The sequence below is a fragment of the Chiloscyllium plagiosum genome, chromosome 8, assembly GCF_004010195.1.
Source record: "Chiloscyllium plagiosum isolate BGI_BamShark_2017 chromosome 8, ASM401019v2, whole genome shotgun sequence".
Taxonomy (NCBI): domain Eukaryota; kingdom Metazoa; phylum Chordata; class Chondrichthyes; order Orectolobiformes; family Hemiscylliidae; genus Chiloscyllium; species Chiloscyllium plagiosum.
This window is the reverse complement of record NC_057717.1, coordinates 95872049-95892447: the sequence shown is the minus strand read 5'-3', so window position 1 is coordinate 95892447 and position 20399 is coordinate 95872049. Positions and strand designations below refer to the sequence as shown.

Sequence of the window (20399 nt, the reverse complement as noted above, 5' to 3'; positions counted from 1 at the left end):
GGACAATATCTAAGTTAAGGGCTGACAAGTGGTATGTAACATTATGTCTTAAAATATTCAGGCGATGATCATCTCTAGTAAGAGAAAATCTAACCATCACCCTTGACATTCAATTGCATTCCCATTGTTGAATCCCCCTCTCACAACATCCAGGAGATTATGACGGATCAGAAATTGAACTAGTCATACAAATACCATGGCTACAGGAGCAAGTCAGAGGCTAGGAATCCTACAGCAAGAAACTCACCTCCTGACTCCCCAAACCCTGTCCCCCAATTATGAGGCATAAGTCAGGAGTGTGATGGAATACTCCCCACTTGCCTGGATGAGTGCAGATCCAACCACTCTCAAGAAACTTAACACCATCCCAGGATACAGTAACCCATTTAATTGGCACCATACTGACAAACATTCACTCCATTACCAGCACAAAACAGCAGTCATGGATACTATTTGCAAGATGCACTGCAAAAATTCACCAAAACACCTTAGAGAGAGAGACCCTTTCAAATCCATGACTATTACCATCAAGAAGAACAAGGGCAACAAATACCTGGAAACACTACCATTTATAAGTTCCCCACTAGGCTCCACACCCAGTCCTGACTTGGAAATTTATCAACGTTCCTTCGCTATCACTGGGTCAAAATCTTGGAATTCTCTCCCTAACAGCAGTCTGGGGTAAATAGATGGCAGTGGTTCAAGAAGACAGCTCACTACCACCATCACAAGGGCAATTAGGGATGGGAAATAAAAGCTGGCTAAGCCAGCAATGCCCACATTCTAATAATGGATTAAAAGGTATACATGTTCAGTGATCAACCAGCATATTAACCAAACTGCAAAATAAAACTCATGATCAATCAAGCTATGTTTCTCTCTGGGTTCTGAATTGTCCAAGTTACCAACAGCTGGGATCATAAGATCACAAATCATAATGTTTAGAACTATATACAGAACAACGTCGATTATCCGAATGAGACGGGCGGGGAGTATTTTGTTCGGATAATTGATTTTTTGGATAAAGGAAAAAGCTTTTACGGGACTCGAGATTTTGTTCGGATAAAACGAAATCTAGGTAACGAGGCTGTTCTGTACTAAACATATTCTGTGAACTGAGCATAATGAATTGAAAGATTAATAAAAGTGCTCTCACCTCAGAGTCAGAAGTAAATAATGTAGGCTGACAATGCAGTAAAGTGTAATGGGACTGAGATGTCAAATAAGCTAAATTCATTCTTCTTTTATTGCATTCGAACTAATCAATTATGCCTATAATCTCGTCAAATTATTCCAAGAACATTGGTTCAACTCCTGATGCTGATGCATTATGAGTAAATGGAAAGGGAGTCGGTAGCATCGCACTTGCTGGAATTAATAACTAAAATTCCATTTATATTGTGTTTTTCACAATTTTGCAGACTGTCATGGCACAGTGGTTAGCACTGCTGCCTCACAGTGCTTGGGAACCAGGTTCGGTTCCAGACTCAGACGACTGCCAGTGTGGAGTTTGCACATTCTCCCAGCGTCTGCGTGGGATACCTCCAGGTGTTCTGGTTTCCTCCCACAGTCCAAAGATGTGCAGGTTAGGGTGAATTGGCCATGCTAAATTGCCCATAGTGTTCAGGGATGTGTAGGTTAGGTGCATTAGTCAGGGGAAATGTAATAGGGTAGGGGGAATGGGTCTGGCTGGGATACTCAGAGGGTTGGTGTGGACTTGTTGGGCCAAGTGGCCTGTTTCTATACTGTGGGAATTCTATGAATACCCTTAAGTGTTTCAGAGCATTTGAAGTGTAGTCACTGTTATAACTTGGGAAAACCTGGCAACAGATTTACACATAACAAAGTCCACAAAAGGTTCACAATAGGTGAGTAAGAAATAGGACTCAATGTGATGACTACCATGTTAAATAACCTACCAAAGTTTGTGGCTCACCACCACTTTCTCAACAGTAACTGGGAAAGGGCAAAAATGTTGACTCAGCGATTTCATGTTATAACAAAATCACGCAATAGCAGTGTCATTTAAACTAATGGGGCTGGAATCACATTGTATCCAGAAATTTTGCATTCTACAAATAACCATCTAAATTCTTCAATTGTGTTAAAGCCAATTCACATTGAAAAAGCGTGTTATAGCAGAACTGTCTGTACTTGGGTGAGGTATGAAAGGACAAGTGGCTCCAGGAAGTCATTCACCAGTTAACAGAACTGGATTTTCAGATGCAAAGGAAGAGGTAGAAACAGGAAGGAAATTGAAAAAATCGTACTAGTTAATCACTGAGATTATTCTAAACACTTGATCATAGTTGCAATTTAGAAGTATATTGTTGAAATATAACAGTAATTGAGAAATTACATTGAAAAAAATTCAAATAAAAAATCCCATGCAATGAATATTTCAAAGCATAAAATATGTGAATCACTGTGTACAATTTTGGAGGGGGTCAGTTTAGCTCAGTTGGCTGGACTGTGAAGTTGTATGATGCCAACAGCAGGAATTCAAACTCCACACTGGCTGAAATTACCATGAAGGACTCTCCTTCTCAACCTCTCCCCTTATCTGAGGTATGGGACCCTCAGGTTAAATCATCACCAGTCATGTCTCTGTCTCTCTCCCACGCAGACGCTGGGAGAATGTGCAAACTCCACACTGGCAGTCTCTAAAGCAGGCTTTTGGCCTGGTAAGACTATGGCGACTTGGCCTACAATGTTAGAAGGCTGGGGTGTACCATTTTATTGTTCTGCAAACCCTTGCCTATAAACTACCTGCTCTACATACAATTGTCAGTGATTTTTCAGTGAAATTGAGCAATTACAAAATAACTTTAACTTGCAAAACTCTAGTGACATAAAGACATTCAAGGCAAGTTGCTAAGCTTTATACTTATTTTTACAAACCACAAGTTAATCCAGGTAGTTAATACTTAATTTTGCATGCAGTTATCTGGCTTTCTTTTGTTTTTCTGTTTGTGGTTTATATCATTCTTGTGTATCTAAATGCTACTTCAGACCAATGTAGGTAGGCACTTCAGGAACGGAGTACAATACTTTGGAAGCACTGTCTTTGAAAATGATACATTAAGCTGTGGCTCCATCTGCCCTCTCAGATAGGTATAAAAGATTAATGACGTGATTTCAAAGCTCAGCAGGCGAGTTGTTCCTCAGTGTCAAGGCCAAAGTTTGCCTCTTAGTAAACATCATGTGTAACAGATTATTTGGTCATTATCTCAATATTCAAGGGACACTGCTGTGCACAGAATGGCTGCTGTGACTATACTTCAGAAGTACCTCTTTAGAATTAAAAACACTTTAGAATGTCTTGAGGTCAAGAAGATGCCATACAAATTCATTTATTTTTCTTAGCTTTAACCTGCCCTTTGATCACTAATCTTTGTTTCATGCTGGTAAAACAGATTGGTAAAGTTACCATTACTAATTTTGGATCACCAATCACAGCTATTGCTCTGTCTAGTCAAAGAAAATTCAAAGTTTAGTTTATCTCTGATTGATGCTATAGAGAAATCCATCATCCAAGCATATAGCAAACATTAAATTGGAAGCTACAAAAAAGTCTTGCTAATCTATTTTCTTTTAAATCTTTCACTAGATCTCTCTATTGATTTTGACAGTACTTTTCTTTGTATTGCTTCTACTTTCTTGAAAGAATACAGTAATTGTTTTTTGAATAGCTGGATTTTCAAAGTTTAGTATGCTGTTATACACATCTTTTGCACACTGGTCATTGAGAATTGATCTCAAACTAATTTAAATGGAAATAGAGATGATCTACCACAAGGAGCAATTTGTTCTAAACTGAACTTTCATCTTCTAAGCTGTTTGCTTACATTATTTGTTCTTCGCTCTGTTGTAGCTGTGATCTCACAGGGAGCAGTACATTCTGACTTCCTACACAACTTTTTCCTGATCAGGTGACAAGAGGCATACTTACATCAGAGCTTGATAAGCAAAGTGACATTTTACTTATATCCACATAAGAGTTGCAACAATAACTGCAAAGATTAAATATTATTTTTGGAAAAGGATACAGTACTTTGTTGCATTGTACATTAATAAATACCTCAAGTGCTGTGCAAAAATAAACTTGCATTTATTGTTTAGATTTTGATCACAATCTTTCATCGTTCACCATTGTTAATTGCTAGGTCAACATTTCTCATTCAAATGTGCTATATCAGCTAAGGCAAATTATAGAATTTGACCACTGTTTGACTCAGCCACATGCTGATATACTATATGTCAACTGATGATAGAACAAAAGAAATACATATAAGGCGAACGCCAACATACTCATCTTGAGTCAAAAATTGCGGCTCAAGACCTGTTGCAGAGAGTTATGTTTACATACATATATATAAAATTGATACTGATACTTCATTGCATCTATTCTATGCAACCAGTGGCAGATAGGACACTTGTCATACACAGGACCCAAAAGGCAAACTTATGGGGTTGCCACTGACCTCCTGAGGCAAAGGAAAAGTTGGGGGCAGTCTCACTCAAATATTGCTTGATCAATATTCCTCCATTGGGAAATGAGCAGTTTGCATAGAGCTGTACCCTCAACTTCCCACCCCAACTGTGCTCAAAACCACCACACCATATCCCATCGTGCCCTGTCACACAGGCCTTCAGCAAACCTCGGCCTCTCCTTGGACACATTGCTGGTAGCTATCACCTCTCCTACTGGTGCAATGGATAGCTTCCAGCATATCAGAAGCTTGTACCAGAATTTTCACCCAGGCTTGATCCAGTTGGCAATTAATTTGGTAGCCATTCCTGAAAGTAACACCAACTGCAGCATTGAATGGCAAGAACACATTACTCCAATTACATATTTTCCAATACCACAAATGGCATACTTTCCAAAGCGAAGAAATCTAAAAGTCAGAAAATTAACCTAACGTGATTGTGTTGCTCACCTCTCACCAAAACGTTGGAAGGTTCATGGAAGAAATCTGGCTACTAGTCAATTACCATTCTTTGGCAGTTGAGGAAAAACAAAATATTGGAGAAGTTAATGTAGAGTTCTAGAATATAAGAGATCAAAACCATAATGTCTCGGAATTCATTCTTTTATTGAAAAAGGCAAAATGTAACCTACCAAGTTTATACCTTTCAGTATATATACATTGATGGTCTGGATGACAGCAAGGGGATAGTGCTTGCTTCATACATAAAAAAATTTCAACTAAGAAAGCCTTAAGTTCTGGAGCATAACTTCCCTAATTCAATATCACTTTAAATTTGGAACGATCTATAAGCAATTTGTGGTGTTCAGCAACAAGCACGTAGCAGGCAGATCGATCAGCCAATCATGTTCAAGAATTCGAAGACAACAAACATGAAAGTAGAAGTAGGGGAAAAGAATTACATTTAAATCATTTGTAGGAAGTGAAATAAGGATTTGAAAATACATGAGATTAAGGCAGAGCTTAACTGTGATAAAACAATCGTTATAAATAAAAAAACCTCATTTTTAAATTCTACATTATTTAAATTTTCTTCTGAAGGTAACCAGGCCATGCGTTAGAAATCAGGCCAGGTGTTAGATTTGGAGGCAGGAAAGCACTTTGGTGATAGTGACCACAATTCAGTTATGTTTACTTTAGTAATGGAAAGGGATAGGCATGTACCGCAGGGCAAGAGTTATAGCCGGGGGAAAGGCAATTAGACAAGGTTTAGGATGCATTGGATGGGAAAGGAAACTGCAGAGGATGGACACAATTGAAATGTGGAGCCTATTCAAGGAACAGCTACTGCGTGTCCTTGATAAGTATGTACCTGTCAGGCAGGGAGGATGTGTTCAAACGAGGGAGCCATGGTTTACTAAAGAAGTTGAATCTCTTGTCAAGAGGAAGAAGAAGGTTTATGTAAGGATAAGACATGAAGGCTCAGTTAGGGCGCTTGAGTGTTAAAAGTTAGCCAGGAAAGATCTAAAGAGAGCGCGAAGAAGAGCCAGGAGGGGACGTGAGAGGCTGACGGAAAACCTTAAAGCTTTCTATAGATATGTCAGGACTAAAAGAATGACTAGAGTAAGATTAGGGACAGTCAAGGTCGGTAGTGGGAAATTGTGTGTGGAGTCAGAGGAGATAGGAGAAGCGCTAAATGAATATTTTTCGTCAGTATTCACACTGGAAAAAGAGAATGTTGTCAAGGTGAATACTGAGATACAGGCTACGAGACAAGATGGAGGTTTCACAAGGCGGAGGTGTTAGCAATTCTGGCAAGTGTGAAAATATATAAGCCCCCTGGGCTAAATGGGATTTATCCTAGAATTCTCTAAGAAGATAGGGAGGAGAATGCAGAGCCTTTGGCTTTGATCTTTATGTCATCATTGTCTACAGGAATAGTGCCAGAAGACTGGAAAAAAGCAACTGTTGTCCCCTTGTTCAAGAAGGGGAGTAGAGACAACCATGGTAATTATAGACCAGTGAGCCTTACTTCAGTTGTGGATAAAGTGTTGGAAAAGGCTATAAGAGGTAGGATTTATACCTCTTATAAGGAATATGTTGTTTAGGGATAGTCAACTCGGTTCCTGAAGGATAGGTTATGCCTCACAAACCTTAGAGCTCTTTGAGAAAGTGACCAAACAGGTGGACGAGGGTAAAGCAGTTGATGTGGTGTATACGGATTTCAGTAAGGCATCTGATAAGGTTCCCCATGGTAGGCTATTGCACAAAATACGGAGGCATGGGATTGAGGGTGATTTGGCGGTTTATTTCAGAAATTGGCTAGCTGAAAGAAGACAGAGGGTGGTGGTTGATGGGAAATGTTCATCCTGGAGTTCAGTTACTAGTGGTGTACCTGTTATGGGGCCACTGCTGTTTGTCATTTTTATAAATGACCTGGATGAGGGCATAGAAGGATGGGTAATAAATTTGCAGATGACACAAAGGTCGGTGGAGTTGTGCATAGTGCCGAAGGATGTTGCAGGTTACAGAGGGGCATATAGATAAGCTGCACAGCTGGGCTGAGAAGTGGTAAATGGAGTTTAATGCGGAAATGTATGAGGTGATTCACTTTGGAAGGAGCAACAGGAATACACAATACTGGGCTAATGGTAAAATTCTTGGAAGTGTGGATGAGCAGATAGATCTCAGTGTCCATGCACACAGATCCTTGAAAGTTACCACCCAGGTTGACAGAGTTGTTAAGAAGACATACGGAGTGTTAGCTTTTATTGGAAAAGGGATTGAGTTTCAGAGCCATGAGGTCATGTTGCAGCTGTACAAAACTCTGCTACAACTGCATTTGGCATATTGCGTGCAGTTCTGGTTACCACACGTTAGGAAAGATATGGAAGCTTTGGAAAGGTTCAGAGGAGATTTACTAGGATGTTGACCGGTATGGAGGGAAGGTCTTACAAAGAAAGACTGAAGGACTTGAGGCTGTTTTTGTTAGGAGAAGAAGGTTGAGAGGTGACCTAATTGAGACATCTAAGATAATCAGAGGATTAGATAGGATATACAGTGAGAGTCTTTTTCCTCGGATGGCGATGGTTAGCATGAGGGGACATAGCTTTAAATTGAGGGGTGATAGATATAGGACAAATGTCAGAGGTAGTTTTTTGCTCAGAGATTAGTAGGGCATGGAACACCTTGCCTGCAACGGTAGTAGACTCGCCAACTTTAAGGGCATTTAAATGGTCGTTGGATAGACATATAGATGAAAATGGAATGGTGTAGTTTGGATGGGTTTCACAGGTCAGCGCAACATTGAGGGCCGAAGGGCCTGGACTGCACTGTAATGTTCTGTGTTCTGTGAGTCAGCTTCTATATTCGCTTTTTATGGCCAGTGATATTTATTTTCCTGTCAATGGTGAAGCACTTGGTACATGATTACAAAAATCTTTACTTAACTGGCTAATAGGCTGCAACGAAAACTTCACTTTGCAGCAGTGTCTTGCATTGGGAGAAACAGTGAAGTCTTTTGAACTAGCTAATTAGTGAAAACACAGCACCAAAATGTCACTATCCAAAGGCATACCCTGAGGTCAGTCTTCTGTTCAGTGACAAATAAGTTTTTTCTGTTATGTTTCTAAATATTTAAAAATTGTGATACTTCCAAAAACTATTTTAAAAGAATTTTAACATTTTTCTAATAGTTGTTGTTTTCAGGGTCTGTCCTTTGGGTATGAAAGTGGGCTAGCTCATCTTCCGACAACCATCCAGCTCCTCTTCTCATTTCTGGTCTCTTCCCACACAACCCCCTGCTTCTCTCCAGCATTCCCAAACCTATGACACCCCCCATCTTCTTGGCTCCAATGATATAGAAACAGCACTTCAGGGGAGGGGGGAAAAACACCGTGAAACCACCTATTTCTTCACAAAGTGCTGTTTCTGACATTAGCCGAGACTGAGGAATTGGTGTGGGAGTTCAAAAAGAAGGAAGAGAGGAGCTGGATAGATAGATATTGAGAGGAGCCGAGTCATCATTTGTGACTCTTATTGATTGCGATAAATCCTGATATTTTCATCCACCCTGTTGGACAGAACTACTTCTCATAATTTTTAGTCACCTTGTTAAATCACAATTCTTTCCAAGTAAAAATGTATGTATGTTGTGTGCAAATAAATTCTAGCTTTCATATATGTAGATTAAGCACATCTTGTGTGGAAGGCAAATATCACATTTATGAATGTGAGTTGTCCACTGTGGAAGTAGATAAATAACTTTTATCAACACAGATCAAACAACTACTTTACTTGCCTTTACCAGACTTGTGCTGCCTTGGCACTGCTTACAATAAGACAAATATTTCGATCATATATACGAGAAATCAGAGCTTCAAAATAATTCATTACTGTAAAAAGAACAAAATACACTCACACCCAGACAGGTTGATATGCTGTATTCCAGAATAGTGTAACAATAGTGTAACAGATCACAAAATAAAATTCTCATAATCAGTACAACTTTCAACTACAGAAACATCACGTGGATATACTTCATATAAAACACACAGTCATTATTTTCATGAAATTATATTGAAAGGCAGTAACATTTAATTTTGTTTAAATTGCAAATTATATTTGTTTTAAGGATAAATGATAAAGACAAAAATAAGACACTTTAAAACATTAAATTTTTCATGAATACAATGTCCTAACATGTTAATATGCTTGGAATATTCCACCCATATTCTAAAAATAAATGCAAAGGCTATACTTACTGGGAGACATAATCATGATACAAAAATTATCATGATTGGACATGGACTTCTTCATTGACAAGAACTCCATTACTTTAGTTGTTGCTGTGCTTCATAAAGCTTCACTACCATTCGCTAAGCATCAGCTTATGTATCCAAGACAGACCTTGGAAACCTAATCTCACAGCATGACCCAGAGGACTGTCATATTTCTTATCATTAGCATCACATTTTCAAACTCCATGAGTAGTCATATTTCTCAGGTAATGAGATGGGTACAAGGACCATGCTTATGGCATTATTTTTGAAAGATTCTACTGTGTATTGATGTATTTAAAATTTAGGATTTAGAGAGTTTGTACTTTAGATAATATGTTGCCATGTATTTATAACGTGACTCATTTATCAACAATAAAGAACAGCTACTTTGATTGCGGAGGACTGGGTGTGGATAGCTATCTCTGAAGAGTATAGGTGAATATTTGGAAATGTCAAATTAGAAAATTATTCTTCAGATTTGCTTGATTATCTATGGACATAAAGGAGTATTTAGACAGAAATTCTGTCAGGAAATTGCATGGTTGAGCAGAGAGAATGATAGGGTAGATCATACATGTTTTGAATAATTTTATGATGGGCCAGGTGGTTTCTTTTTCTTATAATATTAAGATCAATGAAAGGCCAATTGTAAGTCTGGCAATCATCTTAAGATGCTGGTGCAATGGTCTTCCAATGTTCCTTTTAACACACGTAAAATTATGGGATACATCAGTCAGGATTTTAATTGAATAAACAACAAGAACAATTTGTACTTGTACCATACCTTTAACAAAGTAAAGATTCCCATGGAGCTTCAAGGAAACATTTTCAAACAAAATTTGATACTATGTCATAAATGGAGAAATTAAGGAAGATGACCAAAAACCAAAGCCACAGAAGGAGGTTTTAAGGACAGTCATAAAAGAAGGAGAAAGAGGTAAAGAAGTGGAGGGGTTCAGGGAGAGAATTCCTGAACTTATGGCTTTGTTGGCTGAATGCATAGCCATTGATAGTGAAGTGATGACAATTAATGATGTATAAGAGGCCAGGATTATTCAGTGCAGAAACTTGGAGAGAACTCCTCCCCCACCATTTCTGCTGAAAAAGGGTTAAGTAACCAAGGGACATAGGTTTAAAATAATTGGCAAAAGAATTACAGCCAAAAAGAAAATAATATTTTGTTTCAAGAATATAAAACCTGTTATGCACTGGAATACATGGACTTAAAATGTGATGTCAGCAAACACATTTACCATAAATACAGAATTGGATACATGATTGAAATTAAAGGAGAAATATCTAGGCTCATCTGGAAAGAACAGGAAAACAAGGCTAATTGGTTGAGTTTTTCAAAGACCTGGCACAGATATAAAGGGCAGAGTTACTGTATTGAATGTGGTATGAATCTATAATTTTCTCCTGTTGCTTGCATTACAATGCGAAACATAAATGCTTTTGAAGCTTTTCTTATCCACATTACAGGAAAAATTTGACCTCGATGTTTTTCTAGATTAATACAGCAATCAAACTCTTTGTTTGAAAGGGTGGATGAGAACTGGACGGTAGGATTGTTGCGAGATAAAAATCTATTGGAAAGAAAACGGTATTGATAGGGTGCATGTGGGCAAGACACATGGTTCAAACTCTTGCTTGACTGCAGTTCTGACTACCATTTGGCCAGTGGGCTGGGAGTGCTGACAAGACTCAGGAGGTCACCGCATTTTGTAGGGACTGAAGCAGAAATAAGAGCTCTCCAAATTGCAATGAGGCTGTGTGAAAGAAATAGGCTACCGAAGGATGAGAGAGCTGGGTGGAAGCAAAGCAATCAGGGCAGAGAGGAGGGTGTAAAGGACATGCATAAGGAGAAGTAAAAAGAATTGTTGGCGGGGGGGGGTCTGGAGGAATAATATATAACAGGTTAGATGCCAGAATACAAGCATACAATCACCTATCAACAAGAATCTGGAACAACTGAATCAAATCCTAGCTCCTAACTGCACTAGTTACATGTATTTGGAAAGGCAAGTACTTATTAGGGATAGCCAACATGGCTTTGCACAGGGGAAATCCTGTTTTACTAACTTGATAGAGTTTCTTGAAGAAGTGACAAAGAAGATCGATGGAGGCAGAGTGGTGGATGTTGTCTACATGGACTTCAGCAAGGTGTGCAACAAGGTTCTGCATGGTAGACTGATTAGCAAGGTTAGATCACATGGAATCCAGGGAGGGCCAGCCATTTGGATAAAAAAATCAGCTTGAAGATAGGAGACGGAGGGTAGTTGTGGAGCGTTGTTTCTCGGACTAGAAGTCTGTGACCAGTGGTGTGCCACTAGATCGGTGGTGGGTTCATTGCTTTTGTCATTTATATGCATGATTTGGATCAGAATATAAGAGGAATGGTTAGAAAATTTGCAGATGACACCAAAGTAGGTGATGTAGTGGACAGTGAAGAAAGTTATCGCAGGATACCACAGGATCTTGATTAGATAGGCCGAGGAGTAGCAGATGAAGTTTAATTTAGATAAATGCGAGGTGTTGCATTTTGGTAAGGCAAGGCAAATCAGGGCAGGATTGATACACTTAATGGTAGGGTCCTGGGGAGTGTTGCTGAACAAAAAGACCTTGGGTGCAGGTTCATGGTTCCCTGAAGGTGGGAGTCGCAATTGACAGAGTAGTGAAGAAGGCATTTGGCACACTTGCCTTTATTGGTCAGTCATTGAGTATAGGAGTTAGAATGTCATGTTGCAACTGTACAGGTCATTGGTTAGGCCACTTTTGGAATACCACATGCAACTCTAGTCTCCCTGCTATAGGAAAGATGTTGTGAAACTTAAAAGGGTGCAGAAAAGTTCGACAAGGACAATGCTGCGGTTGGAGGGTTTGAACTATAGGGAGAGGCTGAAAATACGCTGCGGCTACTTTCCCTGGAGTGTCAGAGGTTGAAGGGTGACCTTATAGAGATTTATAAAATTATGAGGGGCATGAATAGGGCACCTACTCAAGGTCTTTTGCCTAGGGTAGGGGAATCCAAAACCAGAGGGCACAGTTTAAGGTGAGAAGGGAAAAATATAAAAAGGTACCAAAGGGGCAACACTTTCACACAGAGGATGGTACATGTATGGAACTAACTGCCAGAGAAAGTGGTGGAGGCTACTACAATTACAACATTTAAAAGGCATCTAGATGGGTAAATGAATAGAAAGGGTTTAGAGGGATATTGGCCAAATATCCGACAAATTAGAGTAGATTAATTTAGGATATCTGGTCAGCATGGACGAGTTAGACTGAAGAGTCTGTTTCCATGCTGTACAATATGACACTTCTCAAACTACAATATTTGATTTGATTTATTTATTGTCACATATATCTTGCTACAAAATACAGTGAAAGGTGTTGTATATAGTGTTAAGATTGAGAAAACAAATGGCCATGGATCTGCAATCAAGAGCAGAATGTTAAAAACTGAAGCACTATTTATTCAGATGTCAATGTAGGTCAATGAGCAAAGGGCTAGTGGGCATGAAACATGATCCAAGTGAGGAGATAGGCAGCAAAGAAGTTTTTAATGACCTCAAGTTTTTTGAGGATTAGAACTGGACAGCATTTCATGTTTTATTTGTCAGTCTAGAAGTAACAAAGGCATGGACAAGTATTTCAGCAACAGAGGAGTTGAGGTGAAGTTGGAAATGTAAGAAGGGCAAATGTATAGTCTTAATGGGGTGGGGTGGACATGCAGTCAGAATCTCATTGTTTCATTCTTTCGAACTATAACGTATATTTAAACAACTGAGTGTTTAAATGATCCTCATGCAATAAAAACACAGATGTCAATCACAACATTATTTTTAAGTTTAAGTGACAACAGTGTAAAAACTAACTGAAGTGGAGGAAAACTGCACCACTTTGATTTTAATTAGTACGTTATCAAGAAGATAATGGCAGATCTGTGCAAAAGTCTCAGAAAAAATGGAGTGACATAATTAATGCTGTAAATCACTTACTCCATTATTTCTTCTTTCTTTTGAGGCGTTCAAGGGCCAATACGATGCAGATGCACCATTACAATGACGCAAGTCCCAGGAAAATCTGGGTCAATATGAAAGACAGGAGCTCAATGATTATGATATGCTCATGTCAGAAATAGGAACATCTAAATACATATTCAAAACTTAACAGATTTTACGCCCAGATTGTAAAAGACTCCTTTCATAGATAATCACTTAGTTTGGAGATATTTGGTCTATACACATTTGACTATTTCCTCATTTGCCAACCACTGTATTATGACATCATAAAAACCTAGCTTGAATATATTCTGGACAGACAGAACTAAAAGTATCACATAAAACTTGGTACTACAACCCCAATCTGTGGATGAGTTAAAAGTGACTGAACAGGTTCAGACATCTGTAAAAGTTAGGAAAATAGTAAGTCACCAAAGCCCACAGTCATATACCTGAATTTCAAATTATCCCCAGTTTCTCCAAACTATAGTACTGTTTGGCTTTCATTAATAATCTCTTGCCTTTAAAATTCAGTTGGGCATTATTTAGTTGTCACATCCTGATTTCTCTCTTTTTTCATAAGCCTTACAGCCTAAGTGCCTATCATTTAGCTTTCTAAATAACAGAAAATATTTTCACTGAGCAAAACAAAGAAACATCCTATCCTTCCTTTCCCTAAAATTCCAATGGCTAAAAACAATAGGAATTTTGAGCCTTCATATTTTATAGTTATATTTTGTATTTACATCTATTCTCTGAATTTATTGAACCCAAGTATAGACAAATCCTGTAGATCACAGAACAAACATACAGTCAAAGCAAATCTCATTGTCATTTTAGCACGCAGAATTGTTATTTTTAGTTATGTCTAGTTAATAACAAATGATCACAATCCTTCACAATAATAACAAAATGCAACAAAACAAACATGTTAAGAAGGAAGATGAATTGCCAGATCCATGCAGTTTTGAACAGGTATCAGACACTACCATTCAAACAATAAACTGACAGTCATTTGCATCAGTTAAAACAAAATCAAATGGGTCAATATGACCTGAAATATTTGGTTTAAATGGTACATGTGAAACAAAACACTAAAAACTGGATTATATGGATTCTAAATGTTCCATACACATCCAAAACAAGTTCCTGGTCACAATCATTACAACTGAAGGCTTTTGTTTCTCACTAATTAAAGTTCTCAACATTTGGCTACAGCTGCTGTGCATATATAACACTTCGCAATAAAATAGCAACCTTTCTGAAAGCTTTTCCAGCAACACAAGAAACTGATGCAGTACATAACCCTACTTCAATTTCAGTTCTATTAATTCAGCCAAAAAACTCACATTTCCTTAACAAAATGTCGCTTATAAGACCATAAGACATAGGAGGGGAAGTAAGGCCATTCGGCCAAGCGAGTCCACTCCGCCATTCAATCATGGCTGATGGGCGTTTCAACCCCACTTACCCACATTCTCCCCGTAGCCCTTAATTCCTTGTGACATCAAGAATTTATCAATCTCTGCCTTGAAGACATTTAGCGTCCCGGCCTCCACTGCACTCTGCGGCATTGAATTCCACAGGCCCACCACTCTCTGGCTGAAGAAATGTCTCCGCATTTCTGTTCTGAATTTACCCCCTCTAATTCTAAGGCTGTGTCCACGGGTCCTATATTTGTGAAAGAATTCTTTTGATGGGTCATTCAGTTATGTCTCATCTGCCATCCCTACCTGATCTGGCTTGCATGTGACTCCAGACTCACAGCGATGTGGTTGACTCTTGATGTACTGAATGGATGTTTTAAAACCAGCAACCTACTAGTTTAACCCAAAGAATCAACATCAATTAAGTACAATATCTTCACATATTAATCATGACAAAAAAAGTGTTTCCACTTTCGATGAGGATGCTAATAGTGCAGAGAAACTGGAACAGAATAATATGATGAAAGGTGTGTAATATATAATAACAATTTCTGAAATTTAGATTATTTTCAAAAGAGAAATAGGTGGATTATGTTTATTGCTATGAAAATTATAGTCATAGAGATATACAGCACAGAAATAGACCCTTCAGTCCAACTTGTCCATGTCGACCAGATATTCCAACCTAATCTCATCCCACCTGCCAGCACCTGGCCCATATCCCTCCAAATCCTTCTTCTTCATTTACCCACCCAGACACCTTTTAAATGTTGCAATTGTACTAGCCTCCACCACTTCCTCTGGCAGCTCGTTCCATACACGTACCACCCTCTGTGTGAAAAAGTTGCCCCTTAGGTCTCATAATTTTATATCTTTCCCATCTCACCCTAAACCTATGCCCTCTAGTTCTGGACTCCCCCACCCCAGGGAAGATACTTTTTCTATTTAAGCTATCCATGTTCCTCATGATTTTATAAACCTCTATAAGGTCACCCCTCAGCCTCCAATGCTCCAGGGAAAACAGCCCCTGCCTGTTCAGCCTCTCCCTGTAGCTCAGATCCTCCAACCCTGGCAATATCCTTGTAAATCTTTTCTGAACCCTTTCAAGTTTCACAACATCTTTCCGATAGGAAGGAGACCAGAATTGCACGCAATATTCCAACAGTGGCCTAATCAATGTCATGTACAGTGCAACATGACCTCCCAACTCCTGTACTCAATGCTCTGACCAACAAAGGAAAGTATACCAAATGCCTTCTTCACTATCCTATCTACCTGTGACTCCACTTTCAAGGAGCAATGAACCTGAACTCCAAGGTCTCTTTGTTCAGCAACACTCTGTCGGACCTTACCATTAAATGTATAAGTCCTGCTCTGATTTCTTTCCCAAAATGCAGCACCTCGCAATTATCTAAGTTAAACTCCATCTGCCACTTCTCAGGCCATTGGTCCATCTGATCAAGATCCTGTTGTAATCTGAGGTAACCTTCTTCGTTGTCCACGACACCTCCAATTTCGGTGTCATCTGCAAATTTACTAACTATACCTCTTATCTCACATCCAAATCATTTATATAAATTGTTGCTTAAGGTCAGCAAATATTTATGAATAGTAATCTAAAACCAGTATTGATTAAAAATAATTTGACTGTAACGTTCTGTGGTACTAATGGAAACAGGTTTATACTGTTGAGTTTATGACAGAAAGTTAAACAAATTTAAGGTCATAAAGCTTTGATTTCAGCTCTATTCAAATCAGAAAACACCAGAATTGAGTTCAGAAACAAGTTTTAGTTGCTCTCCTAGCAGGTCAGTACAGTTCAGGAGAAGCCAATAGCCTCTGCAGAAGCACCTAGTTTGTGCAGCTTCCAGATCAGCACAGCCGGTATTAAAAAAACTGCATTGAAACTGAGCAAATTTAGACTTCCGGATTTGTGAAAAGTATACATCAGCAGACTCAGAAGGGAATCGTCAAATTGTCTCCACACTCTACAGGGAAGACCAGTTAAGTACAAACCACAGGACTTCAGACAAGGATATAGAGTTATGTCTCTATAAATGATGTTGGAAAACAGATAGAAACTTTGTTTTAATGTCTGTATTAAGATCTTTCCAATTGTAGTTATATATATGCATGTATTCCCCGGGTTGAGAACAGGTACAGGTTCCGTTTTGGAGCCTGTTCACAAGTCGATTTGTGTGCAAGTCAGAAAACAATGCAGGACAATGTAAAGCAGTCATCAGGAAATGTTAATACGTTGGATCCCTGTGTGGGATCGCATTCCTAAGTATGAGTGTCGGTAAGTAGGATGTTTGTAAATCAGAGACTCCCTGAATAAAGCTTGGTTTGTTTGTTTATTTTCTTTCTTTTATTATTTAACAACAGTAAATTACACATGTTATTAAAGAACATCTGCAGTCTCACACAGATACGTTTCTGAAGCTAACCACCATGTCAATTAAGCGAACAAAAAAAACGTGTAATTCCAAGTTTCATTCTAGGATCCAACTTGTCCAGTAGTACTATCAGCTGAAATCATAACAAGCAAGGACTCTTGCAAGATTAGTATTTATTGAATTTAAGAGTCACCTGAGTCTCTTTTAAAGAAGTGGGTTGGTGCAAATACTGGATATAAACAGGAATTTGTGATGAAGTCTATTCCATGGATTTGTCTGTGAAAATGGCATTGGATGTTGCAATGAGATTTCTGGGAGTAGAAGACACAATATTGGATTTATTTGAAATTGTTAATTAAAGCTAACTTGACAGACTTAGTGAGGAAGCTGAAAGCAATAAAAGCAAGAATGAGATGCTTCAAGCAATAACTCAATATTTAGAATTAAAAGGAGGGAAAGCTGAACTTGAATTAGTTAAGATTCAATTAGAAATGGAAAGAAAAATGACCTAGAGGAAGAAAAATGAGTAGTCTTGAATTGGATGCTGAAGAAAACAGAAATAGAAAGAGATGAGAATGAAAAGAAACGAGCATAGGAGAAGGAAAACAGAGCAATGAAAAGGGAAATGAAATTTAAAAAGTTATAACTCCAAACAAACATGAAATCAGACACAAGCTTTAAGTAAATGAGGAAAAAAGAGATAGTCACTCAGACAGTAATTCTGATTCCAAAATGCAATATGATTTATCTAGAAATCTGCATTTAGTACATTAATGCGCAGATATGGAATTGAAAGATTTTCATCTCATTTGAAAAGGTAGGAAGACAGACCAAAAGATGTCTCAGTGTAAATGTTAGTGTTTTAATTGGTATAACTATGAATGTATACGCCAGTTTGTCAGAAGAACTATCTACCAACTTTGAAACTGATGGAAAAGCAATGCTCAATGTTTATGAACTGAAGTTTGCCCTAAAATTTAACTGATAAGAAAGAATCCTAATGAGAGTTTTGCAAAATTGCATCAGGTGAAGGAGCAGCGCTCCAAATGCTTGTGCTTCCAAATTAACCTATTGGACTATAATGTGGTATTGTGTGAGTTTTAACTTTGGAATTAACAAGGAAGCTTCAGAAACAGAAAACCTGCAAACAGAAGTGGTACTTGTTTCAGGGAGCAGACAAAAAGATACCAAATTAATGAAAAAGTATGCCTAGTTCTAAAAAGTGATTTGAAGAGAATAATATGCTCCGTTGTAATAAGACTGGTCATAACAAAGCTAAATGCTGGAAAGTAAACGTGAGATCAAGTGCAGTAGGGGGGAGTCTCAAGGGAATCCTCAGTAAAGGGTGCATCAGGAAAAAAAAGGTATTGAAAAGGTAGTGATAATGCAAAGAGAACAAGTTTCCTTAGAATCCACTAAAAAGGGAAAGATGACTCAGGTCAGTCAAAAAAATCTTCCTCGATCATTGTAGAGAATCAGATCAATGGTGGTTCTGAATATTTTATCTCAAAAGAATAGGCTATTCCTTATGATTTGAATCAAAGTTAAACCAGTAAAGACACTAGAGAACACTGGGCAAGTCAATAACTGAAGCTGGCTAATTAGATAGATTACCTACAGTATGGAAACAGGTCCTTCGGCCCAACAAGTCCACACTGACCCTCCGAAGAGTAACCCACCCATTCTCCTACCCTATATGTACCCCTAACTAACGCACCTTACACTATGGGCAATTTAGCATGGCCAATTCACTTGGCCTGCACATCTTTAGATTACCTTTGGATTAATGCTACCATTTATTTTCCAGTGGGGTAAATGAAGGAGAAAATAATAATTGTAGGTATATATGGAGGTTACAAACCAGTCCCATTAAACGTATTTGGATTAAAGAATGACTTAGTAAGTGGAGAAGTTAAAATTGAAGTAGTGAAACGAATCTAAATAGAAGAAATTGATTTTATCTGGAAATAAACAGATTTGTTCAAACATTTTGGTCTTTCTGAGGGAGATGAACAAGTGGAAGTAAAAGAAACTAAATGTTACAACAGAAAAATTGTTTCCTGTGTTATGACTAGTTCTCAGGTACATAAAATTAAATGGGAACAGAAGTCATTATGAAAGAAGGATATGTCTTGGAAATTCCATTATCAGCTACAATTTTCAAAAATGTAAATAAAAAGGATGAAGGAAAAAGAGACTGGGGCTTTTTAGCCCACCTTTTTTCACAGAAATGTAACAAGCAGAGCCTGAATTGAGAAAGTTATATAAAACAGCATACTCCAAATAATTATAAAATCCCTACAGTGTGGAAGCAAGCCATTTCGCTCGAGTCCACACCAAGCCTCAAAACTAGGTCTACCTTGACCTAGCTCCCTACCTGATCCCTGAAACCCTGCATTTCCCAGGGTTATTCCACCTCGCCTGCACATCCCTGGACACTCTATGCAATTTTGCATGGCCACCCTCACCTGCACATCTTTGGATTGTGGGAGAAAACCGGAGCACCCACAGGGAACCCAAGCAGATACAGGGAGAAGGTACAAACTCCATACAGACAGTTGCCAGGGGGTAAAATCAAACCCGGCCCCTGGCACTATGAGGCAGCAGCACTAACCACTGAGCACCAATGCCACCCCAAAGGAACACTAATGATTTTTTTTTTAAAGCAATTAGACCAGTCTCAATTCAAATTTCACAATTGCCGTGTGGGATTCGAAACTATAGCTCAGAGCATTAGTCTGGCCCTTTGGATTACTAGCCCAGTGACGTGACTACAACACCACCATCTCCCCACTATAATCTACTTGAAAACTGAATCAGAACCAATATTTGAGTGCTTTTATTTGAAAGACAAAGTAGTAATGAAGAAACAGAGACCACCTCAACTACTGAAGAAGTGATAAAAGAAATGAACTAAAAGAAGTGACACTGTTATCTTGCAGAGATAACAGTGGCACAGGAAATTAACATCACAAGTTCTTCTGCCCGATTTGCAGTAGTTGTCAGGGTGTACATAAAGTGAAAATATGCATTTATTATTTCTTTGATCAATATCTAGACAACAGTTGTTTTTCACAGAAATGCATAAGTACACAGTATGCTGGCTAGCTTGCTGTAGTTAAATCACTTCAACCTCTGCTGTAACAAGATTTCACTTCAGTTTGTGGCAGCCAATAAATGCATTATATGAATCATGATGTCTAAAGTGTGAACCTGAGATTGAGTGAATTTTCAAAGTTGTATGAGTTAGCTACTATAAAACAAAAGCACCAAGGAATAATTAAAATCGTAGCCTGCGACTTTGTAGTGCTATGAAAATCAGAATGGCTGCAAATTTTCCAACCATGCTGCTATGGAA

At 38.4% G+C, this 20399-nt stretch overlaps 1 protein-coding gene across 6 annotated transcripts in view; it reads right to left on the bottom strand.

Moving 5' to 3' along the window:
• Positions 1-20399, bottom strand: part of rfx1a (regulatory factor X, 1a (influences HLA class II expression)) — a 155926-nt gene that overhangs the window by 108268 nt on the left and 27259 nt on the right. Inside the window, exon 2 of one of the 6 annotated variants that reach the window (XM_043694807.1) lies at positions 13216-13300. The exons of the other annotated variants lie outside the window; for them this stretch is intronic. The gene's annotated coding sequence lies outside the window, so the exon portion shown is untranslated. The remainder of the gene's footprint in view (positions 1-13215; positions 13301-20399) is intronic. 6 annotated transcript variants of the gene reach the window in all.